We start from the raw sequence: 27,315 nt of genomic DNA, 5'->3' as shown, positions 1-27,315 counted from the left end.
CCAATTGACCATCTGTTGCTAAACATGAACAAAGAACACATAAGACTTATAACTTTCTATTCAAAATGGTGAAAAATATTAAAATGACAGAGTTGTTAATTAAATGTTTCGCTACACGTGTGAAGAGGAAGCAGAACTGTGTGACATGTTCTGGGCAGGAATGGCAAGATTATGTAGTTTTTATGCAAAATGTATTACTGTTAGAATTGTGAAAATTTACACGCATGTCCCCATGTTAAACACGCATATTTGTGGAAATTTGCAGAAAAATTGGAAAGAGCTTTCATCGCGAAAAGGACAAAATTCTGTAGAAAGTTAAAACATGATCCTACAGCTGCGAGATTTTGATGAAAAGATGCTACACAAAATATGGCATCTTTGTGTGTAATTTGTATAAAAGTGACTAATGTAGAAATGTACATTTAATGTAAAATTACAATTGGAGACCAATGGCTTAAAGGAGGTCTCTGAGGATTGTAAAGCAAATCATAAAACCTGACATCACCCAGCCTTGAACCAATCACCCCAAATGCAAGGCGGAGATGAAGTGTTGACCCTATCCCAGATCAAAGGGGCAAGCTTAGCTAAGCCGGCCCACACACCCACTTTGTGATATCATTTTTATAGCATAAATAGAGACAGCTGACCACAGATAGAGACAGATCCAATCACTTTCCTGATGCTGGCAGAGCGCCCTGCTGCTGAAATCCACATCTTCCTTGTTCCAGACTTCAGAAACTTGGCAAAGCAAAAACCCATGCATAGCTGAACCATTCTCAGCTAGGCCTTAAACTCTAGAACAGAACCCCAAAAGCCTAGGAGAAGCATCATAATACAGCTGGTCGTGCTGTTAATTCTTGCCTGCTGAATTGAAATATCCTCAGAACCAAGAAGGGCAGATCACGTGCAATCCTGTGCCGTGCTGTGATCAGAGAGCCTTGCTGACCTTGTCCAGTCCAATGTGCCCAGCTGTCAGTCCCTGATAGAATCCTGACGGTCCAGAATCCTGACGGTCCAGAATCCTGATGGTCCAAAATCTTAAATCCATTTTGTTTTGTGAGTATTGACAGGAAGCTAGAAACTGGTGATTCCCATGCATTATCTTGTCCCCTCCTAAACCTCTAAACTATCCTTACTTCCATAATCAGTAATATTGTTTACATTCCGTAGTGTAATCTTATTCTGTCTGTAAAAGCATCCTTTTCCTAGTCATTTTGTCAACTTTGATCTATTAATTTCATTAGAGTGACCAACCTACGCTCCAAGGTGGACAGCGAGGAACCAGGACTGAGTCGAGAATCACTCCTGATTCTTACGTTGTGCCGTCCTGGTGGCTTAGCTGGGATGCTCTAGTCCATAGTCAATATTTTTCTGATTTAAAACTGAAGTCTCTTTCCATTCTCGCGTCTATCTCGCAAAAACGACCTTTACTAAAACCACTATAACTCCCTCAGCATTTCAAAACAGTGCGGTTCTCCTGTTATCGCGACTTTTGCGCACAGAAAAGTTTGCTGTGATTTTAAAATCCTGAGAAATTTTACACGTGTAAAATAGATTTAAACTGTTTACGACTTGTATTTTAAGATTGCAAATGTTTTCTGCTGACTAAATCATTGCTTATGCTTGTGTGCAACTCTTCAAAGCGGCTCCCATCGGAATTTACAACAATTTAAGCATTTTTCCACACATTTGGAGTTCTTGATCAGCCCCTTTGGTGATTGTTGTTTACCTATTAATATATATATTGTGATGTTGATCTTAAATAAGTAAATAAATAATACCTTTTACCAACCAGCCTGATTTCTGTTCCAGTGTGACCCGGGGTATTCTTAAATAAGGGGTGTGATACGAATGGTACATCTTTCAAATAATTGAATCGATATATCAAATAAGTTTTTCCATTGCGCTGTACACTAGACCGAGAACAGAGTTTATCGCCTGATTGAAATCCTTAACAAATTGGATAAATTATTTCACTTTCTTATAGAGAAATCTTTTACTTTTCCATGATACCGAATGCATGATCATGTTAAACCAACTCCAGTTGCCAATTAAATGCTTAACTTAAGAAGGGAACCTTATTTAAATACTACACAATAAATACACCTTTTATTTAATGTATGGGTTTGTCTATTTACTTCTCTCACTAGTAAAGTAAAGTTTTTACTGCACTATAAACATGTATTGCTATTGCCACTGTGTACTAATAGCCTTATAGCATTATGGCTTGGGATAACGACCCTTGTCCAATTTATGGCCGGAGGCAAATGGTAATGACCTCTCCCTTGGGCTATAAGACTTATACGGCTATAAAATGACCTACCTCAATGGTGCGTAATTTAGTGATACAATAAAGATGAATGCCTGCATCATGGAAACATGACATGTCTGACTATGGCCCAGCCCCATAGAGCTTTCACAAGTGCAAGCATGTCATGCACTCTCCCGATTGTAATTACCCACCTCAATAGAACAACTTTAATTTTCCTTAGAATGATGAAAGCCTGTCTTACGCATTCTTGATATATGACTGACACTGGTGGATCTCTAAAGGCATTTCATAATTATCAACCAGCACTGATCCCTCCAAATTATCTTTCCCAACTGAACGGTACTCAACTTAGCGGCACCTGAAAGATGACATTCGTCTGCGGATATAACTGATGTGTGACTCTTTCCCAGACCTACACAGATGCAGGCCTGCCAGGAAATATTACAATTAACCACTTCAATTGAAACAATTGCATTGATGTTAGAAGGAATAATAACAGAATAATTTATAATCGCACTCAAACATGTGCTCTACTTGTTCACACACAGATCACAGCAGACATGCACCTATGGAGATATCTTTGAGCATAGTTTCATGTGCAGTCTGTAGTGGAAAGCATTTTCAGCTTTACAGTTACTTTTCCTTCTGGCTAATCTTATCCAGTCTCATACCCATCCCTCCCATGTATTCAACGCTCCTCTGAATCCCTGCACCCCTTCACCCCTTTCATTTTGATATGTGTACCTGGCCTGAAATCTAAGCCCGCCTGAACTTCCTCAGTCATCTCCTTGAGGATCATGATTTGAGAAGGAGATTCAAGCAGATTTGAGATAAAACATTTTGCACATCCCATTAATTGACCCATATGATCATTTATGATTTATAAATACCAACAAGCCACTTTTAAAAAAGTTCAGTGGGGCCTATAATGCAGGCAATATTAATTTGAGGAGGGATATTAAATTTCATTTACTCTGTTGTGAAGTATGAGTGGCTACAAACTTAAACAATAATTGTTGTCAAACAGGAAAACCAAAGAACAGCTCTGATTTTGGCAAATATGGGGCATATGTGGTATAAGTGATGATGAGAAGGAGGCACAATACGACTTTGGTGGTGCAGTAAAAAAGTGGCGGTAATAGAATAACTGCCATTTTTCCCGCTCCACCATACTACAAGTTCGGCCCTGGAGTGGGGGATTTATCTCTAGGCTGGAGATCAATCCGCCGGACCCCCAATAAGCAAAATCTTTACCACTGGAGGATTTATCGTTGCAGCAATTTTGCCAAAAATCCCCTATGGAGTCCTATGGACTACAAATTAATAGGGACTAAAACTGCCACCACCACTTGTATGTGACGGTAAATCCGCCAAGTGGCAGTAACAGTATTTCTATTCGGCGGTATTCCAGCAGGTTTACCACAGGAATACCTTGCAACTTGTAATGAGGCCCAATGTGTAGACCCGGGCAACTAACTTGAAAAGTGATTGATGGGACTACTGTGAATTTTCAAATGAGATTCAGGTAGGTTCTCGGTTACTCACAGAGTTGTTTTATAAAGTAATCTACAATAATCTCAGTTAAGGGATGGGGAAGTCTCAAGGGAGGTGAGCTTATTTAGGATGATACCTATTAAAATAACATTGAAATAATAACCTTGTAGGTAAAGAAGGATGGGGAAAGAACAGGGTGATTAAGGATTGATAAGGGGTCAGCAAAGAAAACTGGGTCTTGCAAAGACGTGAGTATCAATAATGCAGCCAAGTAGGTTAATGCATCAGTTGTGGTGATCTGAGTGCAACCCGCAAGTCATACGTTTGAATGTGGGAAGGAACAATTGAGTTGGTAAAGGAAGTAAAGTTGAAAAAGACAATTATGATATTTCAGGGAAGACAGCCAGAATCAATCACTGAAGGTTTAAATTTAAAATGTTGTAAGTTCATGAAATGCATCTACGACCAGGGGTGTTCAGGGGCAATTCAAGAAAAATACAAAAGTAATCCAAAAGAAGAGCGCACTGTGCAAGAAGAAACTAGCTTCATTAAACAGTCGACTGGGAGAACAAACAGCTCAGGGGAGCCGAACTGTAATACATCCTCAAATCTGCCCAGAAGGGCTGCGATATTTATACAAGGAAATCTCTTATTAGCATAATTTGTCAATCGTTAAAATTATTGGTGGGTCGTCACCGGACTCCTATAGGTTCATAAACATTACATGTGCTGATTGGATGAAAAATATTCACCCTCAACACCCTTTCATGACGTCATGACCCTTAAGCGTCACTTCCCTTAATTACTCATTATCTGCTGACCTGCAGAATCTCTGGCATGCCATTGGTTGGCATTCGCTAAGGTACAGGTTGATAAATCCCTCAATGTGGATTGGACCCCTTTGTTGGAGACAGCGCAAGCCACATTATCACACCAAATATATCCCATAGAATGATGAGGGAATAGCAATAAGGTCAGGGGCATTGTTACAGCTTCTGAGACACCATATCCCAGCCCCCTGTTTGGCTCAGCTCTTCCCTTGCATCCCCCTGCTCCTGTACGTTTGTTTTCTCCTTTCTTCCATCGTTGCAGCTCTAGATAGAAAGAACTGAGGAGGACGCCATTGGTGAAACTGAATTCCCCTATTTAATTCTCTTTTGCTATTCTCCTTGCTGCCTGGGCCCTTGGTACCCAGCCCAATGACCTTCAAATGCTTGTGTGTATCTGCACCTGGTATTCGGCTGCAGGTCTCTTTCCATAAGAACATTTTCCTTCTGCAACAATTAATTAGCTACTAAGGGCTTCTCGGTGCTTCACCCTTGGTGAGCTGATCTAGTATTTTCTGCGAGTGTCAGCAAAACTTTCATTTTACTGGGAGCTGTGATCTTTCAAAACAACAAAAAAATGGCTTCTGTCTAGTCTGCCCTGGGCATACTAAAATATTGCCAAAATGTAATTTGTTAATATACCTAACCCTTGAACTTCTAAGTTATGTTTAAACAAAATATAAAAATATTGCAATTGCTGCACGTTTAATTTTCATCGTGGCAGCTGTGCTTACCTATCTATCCCTTGTTACCTGCTAGTTTAAATATACATATATGTTCTTTGTTTTTGTACATGTACTTCCATGCACAGCGCCCTATTCCCTAACGTGTGGTGCTCTAGGTGTAATATATGTGTGATATACGTGCATCGTGTGTTATGACGTCACCCTTCACGTTACTTGTGGTGTTAGTGCGTTACTTCTTTATCTTGTGCATATGCCCCCTTGCGAGTGTTGGATTTGTATATTCACATTCCCCACTTCGATCAATTTATTGATCAGCACTTCTTTGTCCTTCCGCCCAACTTATTCTGTGGTATCCAAATTCTAGAGACCCCTGCAAGCTTCCTCCTGCAGCAACATATTCATCCGGAGTGCATCCCAAAAAGCAGCAGCCTCCATCCCCATTACAAGCAACGCAGAGGGCCGTATCATTTTCTAAATCAGAAGGTGGCATGGAAAGTGTCCCATGAGGGCACAAAGCCCCTCTCCCTGTACCATATTAGTTTTGGGAGTGGTTTGTGTTTGAAGCACGTTGATACTGTAGAAATGGTAAAAGGTGCTATATAAATTACAACTACAATCACAATTACAATTACAATATGTCTGGTCGGTGGTAATGCCTCCCTAACTTTGGCCGTTCTCATTGTCATCATGTATTTCCCCCTGTTGCTGCCCCTCGGCACCAATTGAATCTCAACTGACATGAACAAAAGGCACAAAAAACCAATAAGATGGCTGGAACCGCAATTTTCATGAGCACCGATAACCACGTGGGCCCAAGTGAACATTCTCTCAAACTATTCTTGTTTGGTCACTCTGCGCATTTCTTGAACCATAGTCTAGTTGAGGGCATGCAAGGCATCTATTGCTTCTGACAGTGTGCCATTTGCGGCATCATTTGCAGGCACCTATGTACATTAGCTGCTCTCTATTTTGGGACAAATGACACCATCCATGGCAGTTAACAAATCAAGTACGTAGTGGTTCTGCAGAGCAACTAACCTTAATGACCTTAATTCTTCCCTTACTGCATTCAGCGCTTCCTCTGTCCCATTTGCAAATTGAAACAACTTGTACCGTGTTATTTGCAGCCATTTGTCATTAGCTGCAGTTTGCACACTGGGGTGTCAACAATGTAAAAAATATGGTAGTCTTACTAAATTTCCTAAATTCCACCGGGATACCGTACAGTTGGTCCACACTCTGTTGGGACCAGTAATTGTTGTCGCTTTTCCTCCTCCGCAAAGCCGTCAATCTTCTTTCCTCTTCAATATTCACAGTGATGCATGGATTCATTTCTTCTTCAATATTTGCAGTGTCCATGGACCAAACATGTATAGTGTTCATAGAAACGGGAATTGGTCCCTTTTTCTAGGGTCAAATGATCAGTCAATGGCACAATGTCAGAATAGGGCACTACAAGGGCTGGGGAGTGTAGTGTGACACTGTCCATTCTAGTTTGGTGGTAAATGGACATATGGTTGGCACCTACAGGCCCAGAAGTAGTCCAAAAGGGCTGTGGTTCCGGCCCGTATATGCGGCAGCTCAAGTGTCCTCTGGCAGGCAAAGGTAGTCCCCAATTTGGTCGAACCTTTTGTTTCCATGGACCTGAAACAAAAAATATCCTGTGAGTGCCTTTATGTGTAATGGCTGCTGTCCACTATCTATCCAGGTGAGGGCCTGGATGTGATTATTCCAAATAGTGTGTCATTTATCATTCATCATCACTGTTACTTCTTCAACAAGTCCCACCAATCCCTATGCTCTAGATCCTTTTAGCCTCTCTATCCACTGCTCGTTGTGAGACACTGAGCCCTCTATATGCAGGTGGGGCTGCATCCTGCACCATGGTAATGGGTGTCCTATGTAATTCACACAGGAAAGGGTGTGCTGTGTGGTAAAAAGCTACTTCCCCCTTCTTTGGCCCTGTGTTTGGTATTCTAGGACAATATGTTTTGTTTCATCTGCCGTTCCCCATGGTGTCTACAAACAGGCCTGGATTAATGTTTCTCTCTTTGTTCGAAATAATGCTGCATAAAATTCCCTCAAAGAAAAGAAAAACACAAAACAAATAAAAGCACTATACATCCTAACCAACATACATTGCTATATCTATTCTGTACTGGTGCTAGTCCTCCATTCTATGTGGCTGCAAAAGAAATGTTAGGTCTGTGAAACAGGTGACAAGAGAATGAAAGAGTCAATGAAATTCCCACAATACTCTCCTTCACTCACCCCTCTCTTCATCTCCAGAAGGGGGTTGCTGTTTCTGTGTTTGTGGACATCTGATAGATGAATCCATGCTCCCCTGCTCTCTACCTTTACAGCTGATGGGGTGCAGTAGGTTACTGTGATTGGGCCGTAAAACCTGGAGTCAGACCATTTCCTCATGAAGATCTATATGAAGACCTGGTCACCTGGATAGAGGGGAGGCTGTGATAATACATTCTTTTCCTCCTGCGGGGATGGGACCTCTCCGGAGGAAGCAGCCGGCTGGTTTTGACAAGGCTGCAACTGTCATGATATATATTTCAGGGAGTTAGTAAAGCTGTTTAAGATTCCCTTGAAACTCACCCCCTAGAACCTGTGCAATGTTGTGCACATCCGAAATAGCACATGCAGGAGTGAAAGGCACATGCATTCTCATGCCTGTAACTAGTTCATGCAGGGTGAGATGGTAGTCAGAGTCAGGCGTGTTACGTAATGCAAATAAAGTGAGCAGCAGACAATGAAGCCAGCTTTTGTGAAGTGTGTCACAAAATCTTTTTTTGCTACACGCTGCTTAAGCAGGACATTTAAGTTCTCTATAACACCACTGGCCTGAGGGTGGTACACAGAACACAACTAGTGTTTGATTCCCAATAAAGATGTAATTTCCCTGATCAAATCATTGGCGTAGTGTGGTCCATTATCAGATCTTAGTTCTCCACACACTCCGCTCTTTGGAAACACTTAGTGCACTAAAAATTGGGATGCAGATTTTGCTTTGTTGTGAGCGCATGTAACCGTCTCAAGCCAGTGTGAAATTGCACATGCAACTACAATGACAGAAGAATAAGAATTACACCTAGGTGTAATTACTTTACAGTCTATGTTCAAACGTGAACTTTTATTGTCTTCAGAGTGTGCCCAATGTTATAACGCTGACAAGCCAGACCATTGTTCACAAATTGAGTCACATGCTCCTGTAAGATGGTTGTGAACAATTGCTCTTGTATCCCTGCGGCCATATATTCCTTAGAGGTGTGTGCTGTGTAATGCAATTGGTCCAGTGCTAAGTGGAGTAGTGTCAGGGGCATCACTGATTTCCCTGTGCTATTCTAGTGTCATATCAAATGGGTGGGCGATAAGGAGCACCCTCTCCTGGTCCACACCTGCTGCTACTCTGAAATGTTGCCCCCCTGCACATCTATTAGTTGGGTCATAGACAAAGAGTTGTAGTGTTCCTCGTGTTATGTGGATGGGCGTGTTGTTTGTGTGAGAATGGGAACTTTGTGTTGTGAGGCCTATATTCTCTTGTGCCCAATGGCATATATACTGGTTCTTTGGCAACAGCATCTGCTCTGTCATTCTCTTTGAAAATTGCATCTGCCCCATTGGTATGGGCGTTGCATTTCACCACCGCTAATGCTGCAGGGAGAGGTTATGCCTCTATCAGTTTTGACAATAATTCAGCATGTTGTCCTGGGGAACCATTGCCCTGTTACGCTAACCAGGTCTCTGCGGGGATGTTGGGGCACAGTTGCAGCCCTCCCTGGAACTGGCTCCCCTTGGTCAGGCTTCTTTCCCTGCTCTTGTGTTGTGGACTGTGCTGGTTGTTGGCACTGCACCTGCGACTGTGAGAATATGAGAGGCCATGAGAATGCTGTGATATGACTGTGGCCCCCCTCGAACCCTTCTTCCCAGAATGTGGTGAGCATGCGCCGACCCATATAGTCTCACCTCTTTAAATATGATGGCGAGCTCTCCGTCATGCTTCTTACTGTAGGGGCATTTTAGATAGACCGAGTTTCTTCACTGGTCCATGTGCATGGCAGCCCAGACCGGCTGTGGCTGATCCACTCCAAAGGTAAGTATTCTTTCAATAATGATTATTGTCCGTATCGTATCGTATAATGTCTTTCCTTGATTATTGTCTGTATCGTTTTGTAATGTCTTTCCTTGCTTATTGTCTGTATCTTTTGTAATGTCTTTCCTTTTCCCCAATAGGTGATAGGAGGCTCAGCAGTAGTTGCGGTGGAAGAAGTGAGCCCCAATGGAAGAAAAGGGAGTTTGCGATGTCCCAATAGGTGGTAAGTTTGGTTTTAAGGTCAAGCATGTGGATTGGTCTTAGCGCAACCTTAGCGTAATGTCTTTATCGCTTTTCTAGCCTTGTTTTGTCTTTTTCTCTTGCAGGGATTGCCTGGTGATGTCGGACTGGAATGCTGTTATCCAAAGATCTGCCGGCAAGTGAAGGATGCCTGGATCTGCGATGATGCTGGCCGAAAGTGGACTCCCGAGTAAGTGTTGTGACTGGGAGCCAGAATCAGGTAAGGATGCGCTCCAACTGCGGTTGCCGCAGGAATCAGGTATGGATGCCCCCCGACTGTGGTTGCTGCTGGAATCAGGTAAGGATGCACTCCAACTGCCGATGTTGCTGGAATCAGTTAAGGATGCGCTCCAACTGCGGTTGCTGCTGGAATCAGATAAGGATGTGCTCCGACTGTGGTTGCTGCTGAAATCAGGAAATCCGCTTCAGGCGGTGGTTGTTGCTGGAATCAGGTAAGGATGCGCTTCAGGCGGCGTGAGCGTTACGCTGCTATAAGCAGACTAACGCGAATCGCTTGCATGCGGGTTGGGCAGGCTTAAATAGCCTGGTCTCGGCCATGCCCATTTGTTCTGACTCATGGCCCCACCCTGCCACTCCTAGAGAATGCTGCCCGTGCGGCCCCATTCACTCCTATGGCCACGCTCGACCTGAAGGCACGTGTAGGCCCTGCAGGAGAAAAAACAGCATGTGCACCAGAATAAAAATGTGCAGAGCACACTTTCTCATGAGCCTGCCGCCAAAGGCACCAGGAATGGGTCCAACTGGACCTTTTATGTAGTGGAGCTTGTGGTTCTTGTCCAGTGGCCATGACACGCCCCTCCTGAATCCCCTCCTTTCCCACCTTGCTATTCCTGAATGCGGCATACACAGATTTAGAGCAAATGGTCATACAGTGACCCTCTGAAATTTCCACTGCTGTTATTAGTGCCACGAGCTCTGCTGCGTGGGCCGAAAAGTGCTTCGTCAAACTCATTTGTGCCTCAATCTTAAACCCTCCCTCGTAGTAAAGTACAACCGTTGTACCCGAGTTTCAACACCCTGTGTTCTGATCTATTATCGATGACCCATCAAAGAAGAGCATATCTCCCTCCTCTCTATGCTCTTCCTGAACCACTGTGTTGCACTATATTTTGTCTGTGTGTGTAGAGCAATCGTGAGTGTAGTCTCCTTTGTTAAGTGGTAGTGCTATGAAGGTTTCTGGTTTCGCAAGATGACGCCTCACAATTTGGATAGCAGGATTTGTCAGTATGAACTCATAACAGGAAGCTTGTTGGGCAGTCAGGGAAGATGTTGATTTATACAATATGGCAAACACTGCTTGCTCTACATCGAGCATCACAGCACATCCCATTGTGATTGTTGCTGATTTCTGTATTGTGAATGTCGCTGCTGCGAGCGACCATTCGCAGGGAAAGTTGCCCTGCATACCTGAATCTAGGGGACTGCTATAGTAGGCCAAGGGTCTGTGGCCTTGCAGTTTCTTCTGAGTGAGGACAGCCGTCATCACTTGGCTCTTAGGGTGTTCAAACAAATGAAACAGTTTTTATAATCAGGTGTTGCTAGAATGGGGGCATTGAATTAATCAATCATCTCCTGTGTCCAGACCAGAGGGCCTTTTGATTTCTGTGCTTACTTCAATCCCTTCAATCCCTGAAGAAGGGGTTTAGTGTACGTGGAATAGTCAAATATCCACAACCCACAATAGTTGCACAATTCCAAAAATGGCTGCATTTCCTTTACAGTGTTTGGTTGTGGGGTGTGCTGTATTGCTGCAATCCTTTCTGTAGGAACATAATTTCACCAAAATGCCGGGGGTAGCGGAAGTGACATCACGGGAAGTGGTCGAACATGACCTTTCACCCCTTGACAAAACATGAAGTGGCATCACATTGCATTATTCCTGAATACACTAAGAAAAATATAGCTACGATATCACTGTAATATGATATACATTTCATACAAGAGTATATCACAATATGCAGGGTTAGTGTCAGTGGGTGTATCGGTCCATATTACCAAATTACTGTGAATGTAAGCAGATGTCCATCACAACAACTTGGACTATTGTACGTCACTCAGGCTAAACTGTAAACAGATAGAGCGTCTCAAAGAAGCATAAACCCCAAAGCGCAGACATCCAGTGCCTGTCAAGTTTCTGGCCGCAGACTGAAAGCAGCAACTGACCAACACAAGTCAAACCAGAAGACAATCAGAGGCTATTCCACTTCATGCTTTTACACTTGGCCAATACATGCAGGGATTTTCTTGTCAATAGTGCACTTTGAACCATTGGACAGCAACCCACTCCTGCCTGTCACCCAGAGCCTGAATATCCCCCAACCATTTTGACATGGGCACCCCACCATCCACTACGAGTCGCTAAGGGCCCTCCGTCAACAACTTTAAATGTCTGGCCCTTCACTCCCGCCCTCACACCTTCAATGCCATGCTCCAGCACCTTCATGTTTACACACTGCCACCCTCCAGCCACTCATGTCTCTCTTACAACACATTACGTCTCAAACACGCTCTCCCAACATCTGTAATTCACTAGTTTTTAATTTTAAAATGTAAACTGCAGCAGCAGCTTCATGACATCCGCTCCAGAAAAGGCCCATTTTATTATTTCTTTAGTCCTTTATATCTTGTGTGAATCCAGCCTCCTCCAGCTTCGAAGCAATGGAACAGTAACTGAACTCATGTTGCACTGCATGTTCTTAATCCTAAACCAAATGTGTTGCCCATGAGCTATCCTTCAAACCATATATTTATTGCCTGAAGAAGTAACAGATTGTTTACCTCAAAGGGGGAGGGCAACTTCATGTCAATGAATTATCTCACCTTACGTCTCTCTACAGTGTGCCTGTGACGCAGGTCTGGCAGATATGGGTCCGGTCACACAGTGCCTAGGCAGGATTGGTGGCAGAAGCCGCTGGGGAACATGCCTCTGATCACAGGCCCAGTGGCTCACTGGATATGCAAAGCAGACAGCGAAATACGCTGGTGTGATTTGTGTTCATGCTGTGCTGTCACTGAGTACTGCAGGCTGCTCTTACCCATTTCCAGCCAGCTAGAGCTAGACCCCATACCCTTCCTGTTGCTACAGTACTGGGTCTGAGCTGCACAGAGAGCCCACCTCTGAATCCAACCATTCAGTCATTCTTCACAAATAGACTGCCACCTGATAGTGATGGTGGTTTGATGGTTTTTTTCTGAATCCCTATTATTTCTCCAGCTAATGAGTTAAAGATACCAGATGAAAACAGTTGTGGCACATTTAGCTGCATTTACAACTGCCTTTTTCAGGTGCAACACAAGATATCTGCTCTTGCACTGCCTCTTTATCCAGCGGCCCTGGGGCCTCAAGGACAGGTCTAGGGCTAGTGGAGGGGGAGCAAGGGGTAGCAGCAGCTACCCCTTGCATCCCCAAACTGATATCCCTGTCTTTCCAGGGTGAGCCTTCTACCCTCTGCTGACATTATCTGTCCTAAATACACTACTTCCTTTTCACAATATTGCAATGTGTCCTTATTCACCTTGTATCCCTTCTCTGCCAATAAGGTGAGCAGTGGCCAATCCTCTGCACATTGGTCCTCTGTTTGAATGCACACCAAAAGATCATCAATATATTTTATCACTGCGCTATACATATGTTAGTTACTCAAATCTATTTGTAGCACCCTGTTAAAAACCCTCTTGGGTTTGCAAATACCATTGTGGTAAACATTTGTGTTTGAATCTGGTCCTGTGGCAGGTAAACATGGTGAGATACTGTGAATCTGTATGTAATGGAATCGAAAAGAATGCATTTTTTTATGTCAATCACTGGAAAATGGCCTACTCCATTGAGGATGTTACACAAGATGGTGGCCGGATTCAGTACCACCGGAAACTCTGCATCCACTATGTTATTCAATGGGCAGAGATCCTGGATCATCCTCCATGACCACCCCTCCCCTTTTTTGATAGGGTAGATGGCCATGTTACATGGTTTTATGAAGTCTTGATAAAGCCCTGTCACCAAAGGTCTACATTGTTTCATATATTCCCTCGCCTGCCTCTCTCGACAGGGGGTACTGTTTTACTCACCATAATAATGCTGCTTCCTTTAGCTTTATGTGGACTGTCCCAGCCCTTTTCAGCAATCCTATATCGTGGGGGCAACTGGCCCAAATTTTCGCTGGTACCTTGCTCAAATCTGCTTGCGTGTGCGTTTGGGTGTGTCGATATGATGCTCATTATTTGTGTCTTCTGGGATACTTCTATGGATTCTACCATCAGCTGGCATGGTATGCATATTTTAAATATAAGCTCCCCCTCGTCCTCATTGTCTGAAAAAGGTTTGTCATCTGTGAAGTCCGTCAAAGGTTGTGTTGAGTCAATACACATAACCATGCACCACTCTGTTCCCTCATCATCTGTCCCTTGTAACAGTACTATGGGCCTCATTACGCGTTTGCTGGTATCCCGCAGAAAAAAACGGTGGGATACGGGCAAACGATAATACTGTTACTGCCACTTGGAATGCTGGAACTACCGGAATACCGGAATATTTTGGTGGTGGGGTGCCGTAATTACCGGTAGCTCAGAGCTGCAGTTAAATCCGGCCACCCTACCACCAAACTTGTAGTATGTACTTATATTGAGTCCAATGACCTTCCTCATGAGTGCTGCTTCTAAGTGTATGGTGATGGCAGTATCTGACACTACTTTCCCTCAGTGGTGCGGGTCTAGATATAAATTCCACGGGTAGTCAAATCACGTGATTCTTAATCCGTGGTACGAATCCCAATTAAACCTGTACCCCATACAAAAATAGTTGTGGGCGCAATGGTACACCTCGCAGAGTGGTGTGTGCACAAACGCTTTTATGAGTGCTGCAACCTGCTTGTAATAAATATCTGGTGCGGAGTACACAATACACTTCTCTGTGAATGAGATAGCCATGTTCAATTTGCTCATAATGTCTCTGCCTAATATGTTGATGGGCATGTCCTTTGAATGATGACGCAAATTCGGAACCCCACCACGCCACCCGAGGTAAGATACAACACAGCCCACATTGCAACCCGGGGCATAGTGGAGCGCACATTCGGAGTGCTCAAGTCACGCTTTCGCTCCCTTGAGCGGGCAGCTGTTATACGCTCCCCCAGTAGTGTGCAGGATCATAGTGGCAGCATCAGCTGCACAACGTTGCAACACGCCGGGGCCTGCCCGTGGACATGGTGGTGCCCCCACATTCCCAACCACATGCATGCCCGCTGCGCATGGGAGGGGAAAGGGCATGAGGTGAGGCAGCCCGTACGCAGCTGGTGGCTAATTACTTCACCTAAAATCACACCCCTGTGGAGTGCACACAGCCCTGGCACATACCAGCTGACAATCAATGATGATGACATAAGGGACAGTCAACTGTCACAACCATACCAGCCTGAGATTGGTCACCTGGAAGTGTTACAATGTGTGCATCCATACCTACACAAACACCACCAATGCTGTGTCATCAAAAGACACACGTCTATGCTGCTAAATTCATTACCCCCTTGCAAAATACAACATGACAACAGTGCCATGTTACCCAACCCCTCCCCAGCACGGCCACCCAACACACCATGGCATGTTATGCTATGTGAGAGTAAACAAAGCAATCCCCAAAACCTGACACAAGTGTCACAAAGTACAGTGTCCCTAATGGAAACTGGCCACACACAATATGCTCCCAACACACATGACCAAATACTTACCAACAATACAATGCAGCTACACAACCTCAAACATAGCAAAAACATGACAGTACTAATTTAAAGTAGTGGTAGTCTTACAACCTGATTATGCCAGCACATCGACCCTTTCCAACTGTACAGTGTTGCTGCCACGCAAATGTGTAAGTGCACTGCTTACAACATGATCTCCATCTCCAAAATAGACGGCCTTGTGAAGACATGAGGTATGAACCTACAAATTAGGAGGAAGACATGGATGCACAAGCACATATCAATACACCATGCAGTGTACAATACAACAACAATTTCCACTAGGAATGCATACACAGTATTGACTACAGACTGCCCACAAAGCTCATGGGAGTTCAACATCAATGTGAAATTCACTTTCACTTGGGCACACCCTTTGCAAGCCCATGGAAATGGGAAGCAGGAGGGGTGTGTGTCTCACGAACCCAAGCATCTAACCCAAACTCAGGACAAACCTGCATGTGCCCAGCCGGAATACAGTGGATGCCCACGGGAGCCACACAAGGCAACACACTGTAAAAAGAAATCAAAAATCAAAAATGGCCATGTGGGTGTTGAGGGGTCTGGCGGAGGCCACCCAGGTGGTCCGAGGACAGGGTGCGCACCAACAGCCACCTGTGTGGATGTTGGGAAAAAAAACACCTCCATGGGCTCATGGCCTGCACGGCTATGCCAATGTGGGAGAACTGCTGCTGTCGCTCTCATCACCCTCTGCTGCTGCCACAGGAGTTGGTGGTGCTATGGGAGGCAGCCCACGCAAAGCCCTGGTATGGTCCTCCATGGCAGCAAGCATGCGGGTGTGGAAGGTCTCGTTCTGGAGGATTATAGTGCAGAGATCCCCATGCAGCACCTGACGTGATGCCCGGATCTCCTCCCGAGTTGCCTGCATCTCAGCTGAGAGCGAACATGTGAGCCGCTCCAGCTGCTGTTCTGTCCTCAAGTTAGTGGAAGCTTCAAGTTCAACAAGAGTCTCCCTGAGGTGATGGAGTTCTACCCTCAGGGCTTCCCTGTGACCCTGGGACTCTATTGATATCGATTGGCGTAGATTCTCCAGTGCCGCCCGTCGGTCCCTGTTGGATGCCGAAATGTCTTCCCTGTGTGATTGGCAAATGGAGTCTGTTGCCTGCTGTAGTTGCTCCATCTGCCTATAAGGGGGGACAATGGAAGTAGCCGCCCTCTCCATTGCTTGAGCCATCATCTCAACTGATGCTGCCTGTTGGGTTGCCATACCGTACATGGATTGTTCCCATACGGTATTGCCTGGTGGCGTACGGCCACCGCGTCTGCGGGCACCACACCTGTTTGGGGCAAGGCGATCTGCGCCCTGCTGTGCTGGCACTGCCTGAGGCTGCAGGACTGCATTCCCCCTCTGATCTGCTGGCCCAGGAACAGGATCAGATGTTGTGGAGTGAGACCCTGCATCCGTAACCGCCAAAGGCGGACTTACCAACACTGACATCCCCATAAAGGGTTCTACCCCTGGTGCAGGTGGGTTGGACAGAACAGAATCCCTGCCAGAAACACTTACCTGCGATGGCACATAGGTCTCATCATCCGAATCAGCACCTGAATAGAGTTCTGGGGAGGTGCACCCAGAGGCACCCCTCGACAGAATGTTCTGCAGCAAGATTGGGTTCTCACCCACCACCACACCACGTCCCCCACTGGTGCCCGGTCGTGCCTGAGATTCCTCCTGGGTCTGCACCATCTCCTCAACCTCAACAGCATCAAGTGTGTCATCCCCTGCAAAAACATGAAAGACAAAAAATGGAAACAGGCATTAGCACCATAGCACACAAATAGGCCTGACAAGCTACAGAACCAGTACATGATTTACACATGTCCCACTTGACTATAACCCTCCCAAGCACGCACTGTCACTGAGTTGGAAGGGGAGGCAAAAGGCAGTCACTGATGACACCAAGATGGAAGAGCAACACATTTGCTGCATGCTGGGTAGCACTGCCATCACACATTGGCCTGTGAGTGGCATGTCCAATACACATACATGACACATGCCATCACACAGATGGCATGTACCATAGCCATGGTACATTCCACAAGTACCTCCATATGTCAGTGAATGAGTACTGTCAGCCATCCATGTGAGATGGACTGTAAGAAGATTCAATTCAACACTACAGCTAAGTCAATGCCTAGTCTGGGATACTGAATGGAAACCCTTATTGATATATCTTTATGTCCAGTTCATGAGCTCTGGATGACTACCCCTATATAACACCCCTCTCTTAGAATCCCCCTGACCCCACTGAGCCAAGAAGTAGTTCTGTTTTGCAAGTGTAAAAGATTTATTTGAAAAAAATTAACAGTATATATATATATATCACTTTTATAATAAATTAATAATTAATATCACATTTAAAACATGAGCAGTGATCAACAGTGAATAATGTCCTACTAGTAAACTGATTTGGTTACCCAGGAGTAGTATAAGGATGAGGTAGCACACGTGTGAATAGGAACAGAAGAATAAGGTGGTAGAGAATGCTTTATATAAGTTCAGATGGATGCAATGTTGAATGAAAATGCAGTACAGAAAATACTCAAAATTATTTCAACAAAACAATGTAATCACTTTTCTCTGGCAATCCACTCCCCCCCCTTATGCAATGTAAGGAAATGAAGAGTAGCACACAGTTCTCAGACATGCAATCAAATGTAATTCAGTTCAATTCCCCCCCAGCAGCTTATACAACAGATAGGAGTTTTGAAACACAGGCAAAATGCTTTGAATATGGTGACAATGCAGTGAGAAATATGCTGAAAATGCTTTTAATTCCCTTTAGGAGGTTCAGGGTGAGTGAGAGATACTAGGGATGAGTGCAGGCTCACTTTAGCAATGATTCAGGGATGGTGATTAAGAGGCAAACGAAATTTTTGGCAAAGGAAAGCAAGGAAGCTGCTGTTTTCACACGTGTCTGGATTTTTAAACAAATCGCGGCAAAATTCGCGAATGCGTGAATCACGATTACGGCAAAAGTATAAGGAGTAGCAAGTCGGTTCTAGGTTCGTTGAAAAGCTAAGATTGTAAGCTTTCAGAGGAAATGACAGGTGACAGCTATGCGGCTGCAGAATTGACAAGTGACAGTTAGGAGGCAGTTCTACTTAGATTAAATAGATTGAATTATATCACTGGAAACTAAGAGATTTGGTTTCACACCGTCCTAGCTGTACTCACAATGTATTTGGAAGGTCTAGGTCTCACGGATCGGGTCAAGATGGCTTCGGTTCTGGTTTCGCCCCGGACGGTCTCTGCGCACAGTGTCTGGTCTCTGCTCTGCTGGTCTGGTCTAACACTGCTCCTGGCCCGGCTCCTGGATCTCTGGGTACAGCGTCTGTGCACAGCTCCTGGATCTTTCTGCACAGCTTTCTCTGGACACAGCGCTGATCTGCACGGCTCCTGGATGCTGCTACCGCTGTTAGGTTTGCTGGATGCTGAGGCCTGCTGAGAAGAGTTCTCAGTTTGTGGGTTTAGGCCCTTGCTTTGAGTTCTGAATCAAGTTCTTTGGAGTTTTAAAGTCTAAGTGTTGGATCTGGTATCTTCTGGATGTTGTGTGGTCCGGCAGAGCGCGTTGCAGCAACTGGATTTGAATGTCCTCTCTAGCTTCCAGTGGCTCTTTTTATGTCTTTTGAAAGTGGGTGTGTGTGCAGCATCACTAGCCAGCCCCTCTCTCAACTGCCCATTGGTCAAGCTTTCCGCACTGCTTTGATTGGGGGAAGGAAATGTGTGTCATGGTGATTCTGTTTTATGGTCTGCAGAAAGGATACTCCCCTGTCAAATTGCACACAAATCTATATTTGACCCAAATACATATTTGCACAGGTACACATTTGTTTAAAATTACATGCACCCATCACATATCACATGAGGTATACTCTGATCAAACTCTGCTCTTCCTGGAGGCTTGCATTCAAAAATGGCAACATATTTTTGATTTTAGTGGGCTATGCAACATTGGTTTGTCATTCAAATTTATACAAATGTGCGCAAGGCATGTATGCATTTATATAAGGAAGTGTCAGATTTTTAACATGCATACATTTGGAGTGAAACCCTATTTTCCGCTAGCAACCCCCCAGATCATACCACCAGGTCCTAAAACCTCTTAAAATGTGGGCAGAAAAATCACAAGAATTATGGTATCATTTAGATAATTTTGACAAGTCCGCACCATGAGTTATACATCTTTCTTAAAATCATATTCTGGCCAACAGGGGTGTGTCTTCCCAGGTCACATGGTGGAGAAACCAGTCTATCCACTTTCTTTAAGGTCAGCCTGTCCTCAGAGGGGCTGCCCCTCCCCGTTTCTGCCAAGAGGAAGCCACTTTACGACCTCCCCTATAAACCATCTGCCTGAGTCAAGGAAGGGCTTTGTTCAAAAGGAAGCCATTTACGACCACCCTAATAAACCATCTGCCTGGGCCCAGGACAGGCCTTTGTTCAACTCCCTGTAGCTGCTCCACCACTAATCTAATCAGAGAGGTGACAACTTCTTTTGGCAAGGGGAAGAGTGGCTGAGCAGGTTTTAACTCCTGTGGGGGTAGATGTCAGGCAGAATTCAGTTTCATTAAGCCAGGTTTCAGCTAAATGTCACTTTTTGTCCCCCAGTTTAAGTCTATTATGATTTTTACATACACATTAAATAATTACTTCCTTCAAGTCATTTCAGAGTATAGTTTTACATTGTATCCACCTCTTAGCAAGTCTTTCCTTGGTCTGGTTTTGTTTCATTTGTTCAGTTTTACACACAAGTCTGGTGGTTTTAAAACGCCGGCTTTCTGATAGTGGTGAGTACTGGTAATGCAACCATTTTTGGGATTTAAGAAAATGAATTCCCCACAGTTCTAGGTTGCTTTTGGCAATCAGCATTGCCATTCCCAATGGTTTCAGGCTACTGTGTGGGTAGCCCAATGGTGGTTTTAGGCAGTGCCCTCCTGTGCTCACAACCTAGGCAAACATGGGTGGCAGCCTATTCTTCATGCATTTCCCTGTGCATTTTCTGGGAAGTTCTGGCCATCATGATGTTTTCCATGCCAGTACTGCACAGTTTTCCTATTCTGGCGTACATGTGGGCTTTTTGGCCATCTTGGATTTTCTAAGCCCACAGCACCAAATGTTGCAGAAGGATAGCTCAAACGTGGGTCAGGACACCCAACAAAGCCCCCCCCACGCGACTGCACTTTGAATTTGAGTCGATGGGGAATCGGGTGCACAGAATGTTTTGACCCACGCACTGGTATGTCCGCATAATCTTCTTCCAATTCTGCAAATGGCACAGTTCAGCATCTTTTCCTCCATCCGGTACTGATGGATCGGTTCTCCTCGCCGGTCCTGATGGGAATATTGGGCGGTACCCCGGGCCCCTTGTGTCTCTGCTCCCGATCGTCCTCCTTGGCCAGTCTCTAGGTTTTCTTTCTCCTAGGACGACAAAGGAAAAGCGGCAATACCTATTCATGGACATTTCTCCCCCACCATTGATATAGTGGGGTGGCATATATATTTTAGAACTCAACAGATATGAACATGCACATTTTTTTAAATTAAGCGACAGGAACACATAAACTTGAGAAACACAGAATTTGATAGGCTATATGTAGGATATTTTAGGGTTGGAATTGAATTACTCTGGAGCGGTACCCTCTGGGATTACAGAGGACTCCTCCAGTTGCTGCAAAGTGTGCCTGGGATGGCAACACTTCAACTGGTTGATGTGGACCCACTTGTCTTCCCCCTCTGCCAAACCGCCTTTGGGGATGCGGATCTTGTAGGCCACAGGGGAGATCTTGTCTATAATCTCAAAGGGTCCCTTCCATGTAGGCAAAAATTTGCGCTGTCTTGCCTGGTTTCTTTGGAAGTTGTATAAATAGACCCGGTCCCCCACCTGACATTCCTTCCTGGAAGTTTTCAGGTCATAGTGGGTCTTCATACTCTCGGCTGATCTTTCTAGATTCCGCTGAGCATAGGCAAAATCATGTTGAAGGTGTTTCCTTAAATTCTCCACATAGTCATGAGTTGTGGAGGCATTTATCAACGTTTGCTCTTGGGTTCTGTAGAGCAAATGCTGAGGAAGCACCATCTTGCGCCCAATCATCAACTCGAATGGTGACATTTTGGTTGCAGATGAAGGGGTAGATCTTATGGCCATTAGGACCAGAGGTAATCGGATATTCTAACTTGGCCCAGAATCTGCCACAAACTTCTTTAATATTCTTACAATGGTTCGGTTGTATCTCTTCACTGCTCCAGAAGAAGCTGGCCTGTAAGCAATATGTAGCTTTCTTTTGACCCCCAGTATCTCCCACATCTTTGTCATCACTTCACTGGTGAAGTGGCTACCTCTGTCTGACTCAATCCTTTGAGGTAGACCAAAACGGGAAAAGATGTGGTTAATCACCAGGGCAGCTGCAGTTTCTGCCTTGCAGTTTGGGGCTGGGAGACATTCCACCCACTTGGTAAACAAGCATGTAACGGTCAACATGTACTTGTTTCCTCTGGACAAGCGGATTACAGGGCCTACAAAGTCGATTTGCAAATCTGACCATGGCAGTGTCATCCCCCTCTTTTGGAGGGGTGCACGGTGCGTGAGGGATGATGGCTGAAATTGTGCACACACAAGACACCCCTTCAAGTACTGGTCGAGGTCCTGCCCCATGTGTGGCCAGTATGCAACCTCTCTTAAGATTTCCAATGTTGTGTGAAACCCCCTATGACCGGCGGTGGCCGCATCATGGGCGTGACTTAACATCAGGCTTCGGAATGAGGTAGGAACCACCCACTGATCGTGGCCAGCTTTGGATTTCCTTACCAACAAACTGTCTTGGATCCGGAACATTTTTGGACATTTCATCAACACTCTTAGGTCCTCTTTCCCAATGTAATCGGTATCCGTCAGGGGAAAGTTCTCAGGGTCCTCAAGGTGTTGGTAAAACTTACCAATAATTGGATCCCCCTTCTGAGCTGTAATCAAATCAGCATCAGGGGTCTCCTTGCTCCATTGGGCAGTTGAAAGATCATTGTGAAAATTTGTCTGGGACCTAGTGATAGCAGTGACCTGGATTTCCCCCAACAGGGACTCTATTTCTATTAGATCCCCTTGGATGGCCCCGGTTTTGGCCAGCTGATCAGCTACGTCATTTCCAGTTTTGTCTGGTCCCTCTACTTTGGAATGACCCTTGATCTTTTTCCAGTAGATGGTCATCCCATTCGAGGTGACCAGATCATCAATGTTTTGGATTAACTGCCCATGTTTCAGGGGTTTGTTATTAGCATGTAACATGCCTCTGGTTTTCCAGTTGACCAGATGCTCCACAAACCCGTTCCATACATAATCCGAATCTGTGATTATGACCAGTTCGTGGAGTTGATGCTGGACAGCAGTGAGAATGGCCTGATGCACAGCCATCAATTCTGCCACCTGACTACTTCGGGGACCAATTTTGTATCCAGCGGAGGGTTCTGGGAACTCCTTCACCCATGCATTCCCTACGCCAGCCACCAGTTCTTTCTCCCCGTCGTTGTCAACATGGTAAGAGCATCCATCCACATAGACAGTGGGCATTCCCTCACACTTGTCTTCTTCAAAGACTTTGTGTGGGGAATTAAGGTATGCCTCCATGTTGTCCTTGATTTTTAGACTTTCGTCCTCGAGACAGTTTTCTCTGGCACAATCATGCAAGTCAGCCAGACCTTGCGCGAGGGGACTCTTCTTGTTTTGGCCATATCTGACCTCCACAGGAAAGCCTTGCATTGACAGAATCCAGGAAGTAATTCGGGAATTACTCACATTTCCGACCCGGATTCTGTCACTTTGGAGATATTGCAGAGGCTGGTGTGGAGTCTCCACTATGATGTGTTCCCCATGGATAAACGGGCGGTAATGCTTCAATGCCCACACCGTTGCCAGGAGTGTCTTCTCACAGTCGTTGAATTTTTCCTCCACAGAGGATAAAGTTTTGCTCGCATAGGAGATTACTTTATTGACCTTGTCATGCTTTTGGTATAATACTGCCGTCAAGCACGTATTAGAGAACCCCGTCTCCAGGAAGAACTCCTTGTTTCTGACAGGGTAAGCTAGGCAAGGCGCTTGTGAGAGGCTTCTTTTGAGTTGTTTTACCGCCTCGGCTTGTTCTGGACCCCATTCCCACTTTACCCCCCCCCCTTCAGGAGATGAATCAGGGGTCTGGTGATCTCTGCGTAGCCCTCAATGAACTTTCTGCTGTAATTAGTCAGTCCAAGGAGGCTCCTTAGTTCCCGCAGAGTTGTGGGGTCTTTCAGTTTTTGGAGTGCTTCCACCTTCTTTTCCTGGGGACAGAGACCCTGAGGAGTACTCTCATGCCCCAAGAAATTAACACGGGTTCTACACCACTGTGCTTTCTGAAAGGAAAGTTTTGCTCCGGCGGCCCTCAACTGGGTCAGAACATAACGGATCTCCGCTATGTGTTCCTCCACAGATGAACTTTTGATGAGGACATCATCTACATAAGCCAGGTTACCCCTTGCACCCAGGTCGGGCATGGCCTTGTGTAGGAAAATGTTGAATTCATTGCCGGAGTTGAGGTATCCGAAGGGAGTCCGGGTCCATGTGTACTGCTGGCCCCCAAAGGTAAAAGCCAGCTTGTATTGGTCCTCCCTACTGACAGGCACAGTCCAGTATCCATTGGTCAGGTCTATTGCAGTGAATACCTGTGACCCCTGGATCTGGGCCAGCCCTTGGTCAATGTAGGGCAGAGGCCATCGGGAAGTATGGACCTGTTTGTTGAGCTCCCTGAGGTCGGCGCAGAGTCTCCACTGGCCGTTTGGCTTCAATATTCCCAGCACCGGATTATTGAAGGTGCTGTGTACTGGACGAATTATTCCCCGGGACTCAAGGTTCTTAATTATTTCAGTAAGGGACTCCATGGATGCGAGAGGCAAACGATATTGCTTCACAAACACTGGAGTCATTCCAGGGTCCGTGGGAATTGTTGTTGTGTGGATGTCGGTGCGACCACAGTCATATGAGTCTACCGCAAAGAGATCTTGGAAATCCAAGAAAACTTGTTTCAACTTTTGCTTCTGTTCCAGAGTCACACAGGCATCAGCTAGGTTGACCCTCTCTTCCACCATCTGCCCGAAGCCTGGAAAGACTTCTGGTTTGGCTATCTCAGCGGCCTCTTCCAGCTGGGTGGAGAAGTCCCTGGTCAGAGTGCTGATTTGGACTGGAGGCTTCTGTCATGATCTCTGCTTCCAAAAGATCAGGACTTGCCCGACTCCCTTGGAAGCAGACCCATAACCCCGGTTCCGAGTGCCAGCCAGTCCCAATTGGGACCTTTTGGACCCTGTCCTGGCGCCAGTGGCACCAGGCTCATAAAGATGCCCAGTCCCAGCGCTGGAAGCGCCGGGCTCATAATGCTTGGGTGGACTTACCTGCAGCAGACCATGCTGCTTACTTACCTGCCAGTTGAACCCCTGATCCTCTTCTGTTTGGGACTACTTTTCCTGTTGGGTGGGGCAGGAGCCACTCCCTAGGTTCAGAACACTGGAACTCTTCTGGAAAGCAGGAACTCTTTTCTTACCTAGGCGTGGCTGTGGAAGGAGACACCTAAGCACTACAGGAGGCTATTTAAACCACACCCGATGGATGAATCTTGCTTTGTGTTATTCTGCATTCTCTGCAGCAGAACGCTCATCGTGTCTTCTGCTTCTGATCCTGGGCCTAAGGGAACAAAGGCTTACCATCCTTGAATCCAGTCTTCAGCAGCACCTGGAAAGACAAAGAAAGAACAGGTTAGCACTACGGTCTTCAGTGGCAGCGCATCTCTTACCTGGTCAATCGGCTGTCACCAACGCCTCGCGCTGCATTCCGGCATCTGAAAGACAAAGGCTTACCTACTCTTCGCACGCTCCGGAGGCCTTCGGCGCTGCATCCCGCATCTGAAAGACAAAAGAAGGTGCGTTTAAAGACATTGGGCAACTTTATTACTCACGTGCCATTACTCCTTCCCACGCCGAATCCAGTGGGTATTCCAGCACCCTTCAGCTTCTCTAAAGCTCTGAACTTGTACCTGCAAGATAAAAGGGACAGTTAGTGCGCATCGTGAAGCAGGCTACAAGCGCTTACTTACGTGCTTCCAGGCGCTTCTATTCCTCACACGGGTTCGATCCTCAACTCTCATCAGCCCGCCATCCGCCATCGCCGGAACCCTGCAAAACAAGAGATATCATTACAAAAGACTTTTAAGACATTTGAAGTGCCCAGAATTTACCGTTCGTGCAGTTAACGACGGACAGCAGTCCTCTGAGGTCAAGAGGCCTGCACCCTTATCCAGTGAAGAAACTGGTTACGGCACCCTGCCCCGAGGCAGATGGAGAGCTCGGCGTTCACTTACCTAAGGTGAGGGCGTTAACCTTTGGGGTTCTACAGGAGAAGAGAAAGGGAAGAGGAGAGAGGCACCCAATAACCCCAGTTCATTAATCCCATATTTTCTATCTGCAGACATCTTACTCTTCAAGTCAGACATACAGTGCACAGAGGTCCAGCCCAAAGAGCCAACCGTGTGTTACACATCACCTTTGAAGATACGGCATTCACCCAGTCAAGACCGGCGCCTCTGCGGGAATCAGGTGAGCGTTACAGAACACAAAGCCTACCGCAAAACTCCCACCCAGGCGCTATGGAAACCTCGGATACCGACCAGCTAGCCCAGTTACTTGGGGAACTAAGAGCAGAAGTGCATGCAGCCCGTCAGGAAACGAATGCTCTAAGAAGGGAACTGATTATTTCCAAGGAGCGAACAGACGATCTCGCTAGACAATTGCTACAGTCACAAGCCGGACAAACTCCGTTACCCGCATCAGGGGCAAATCTTCCTTCAACATCCTCTACGAACCCAGTGCAGATCAACCTACCTGGGAATGTACCTCTGGCTCCGCCCGAACGATTTTCTGGTGACCCAAAGAGGTTTGCAGTATTTATTAATCAGTGCCGGTTGCACTTCTTATGCCGGCCAGCAGCCTTTCCAACTGATCAAGCTAAGGTAGCTTTCGTGCTTTCGTACCTTAGTGGCAATGCGGCAGACTGGTCGATCCCTCTAGTTAATCAAGATGATCCGGTTCTCCATGATTTTCAAGCTTTTCAGCTCAGTATGGAAAAACTGTTTGCAAGACATTCACAGGGGCAGGCCTTGGACAATGAGCTCCTTTCATTGCGACAGGGTAATCAAGACCTTTTGGCTTATATTGCGTCTTTCAACAGAATGATAGTGGAAACTCGATGGCCTGAGGACAAAAGGATTACGCTGTTTTATAGAGGTCTACGTGGAGAGCTCAAAGATGTGTTAGCCCAAGTAGTGAATCCCCCGCAAGACTGTTCGGACTATATTGACTTAGTCGTTCAAATTGACCACAGACTGCAGAACAGGAAGGCCGATCGTTCCAAGTTTGATGCTCGAGTATTTTCCAAACCACCAACTCCTACCAAAGGAGTAGACTCCGGGGAACCCATGCAAATAGGGGGCCTGAAAGGACCACTAACACAAAAGGAGCGGGAAAGGAGAAAACAGCTGCAATTATGCCTCTATCGCGGAAACTCGGGGCACTTTCTTCGAGACTGTCCGGTGAAACCAGCCAAGAAGGCAGTAGGAGCTGCAGTTACCAGGGTCACAAACTCTGAGCAGGGAAACGACCTCGCCCGACAAGAATAGAGGTCCTCTTGCCGAGCGTTAAAACCAGTTCAGTGACCTCGCATTTCGTGATACCTATGGTCCTCATTAGCCCTGAAAATCCGGATCGATTACATGCGATTGAAGCTTACGTCGACAGCGGTGCCATCGGCAATTATGTGGATCATGAAATGGTTTTGAGGATGAATCTGACTCTTTGTCCAAAGGCTGTAAAGGATGTCATTACTACGGTGGATGGTACGGAGATAGCCTCCGG

The sequence above is a fragment of the Ambystoma mexicanum genome, chromosome 3q (assembly GCF_040938575.1).
Source record: "Ambystoma mexicanum isolate Mex_15411 chromosome 3q, UKY_AmexF1_1, whole genome shotgun sequence".
In the NCBI taxonomy this organism is placed as follows: Eukaryota; Metazoa; Chordata; class Amphibia; order Caudata; family Ambystomatidae; genus Ambystoma; species Ambystoma mexicanum.
Note: the sequence above shows the minus strand (reverse complement) of the source record.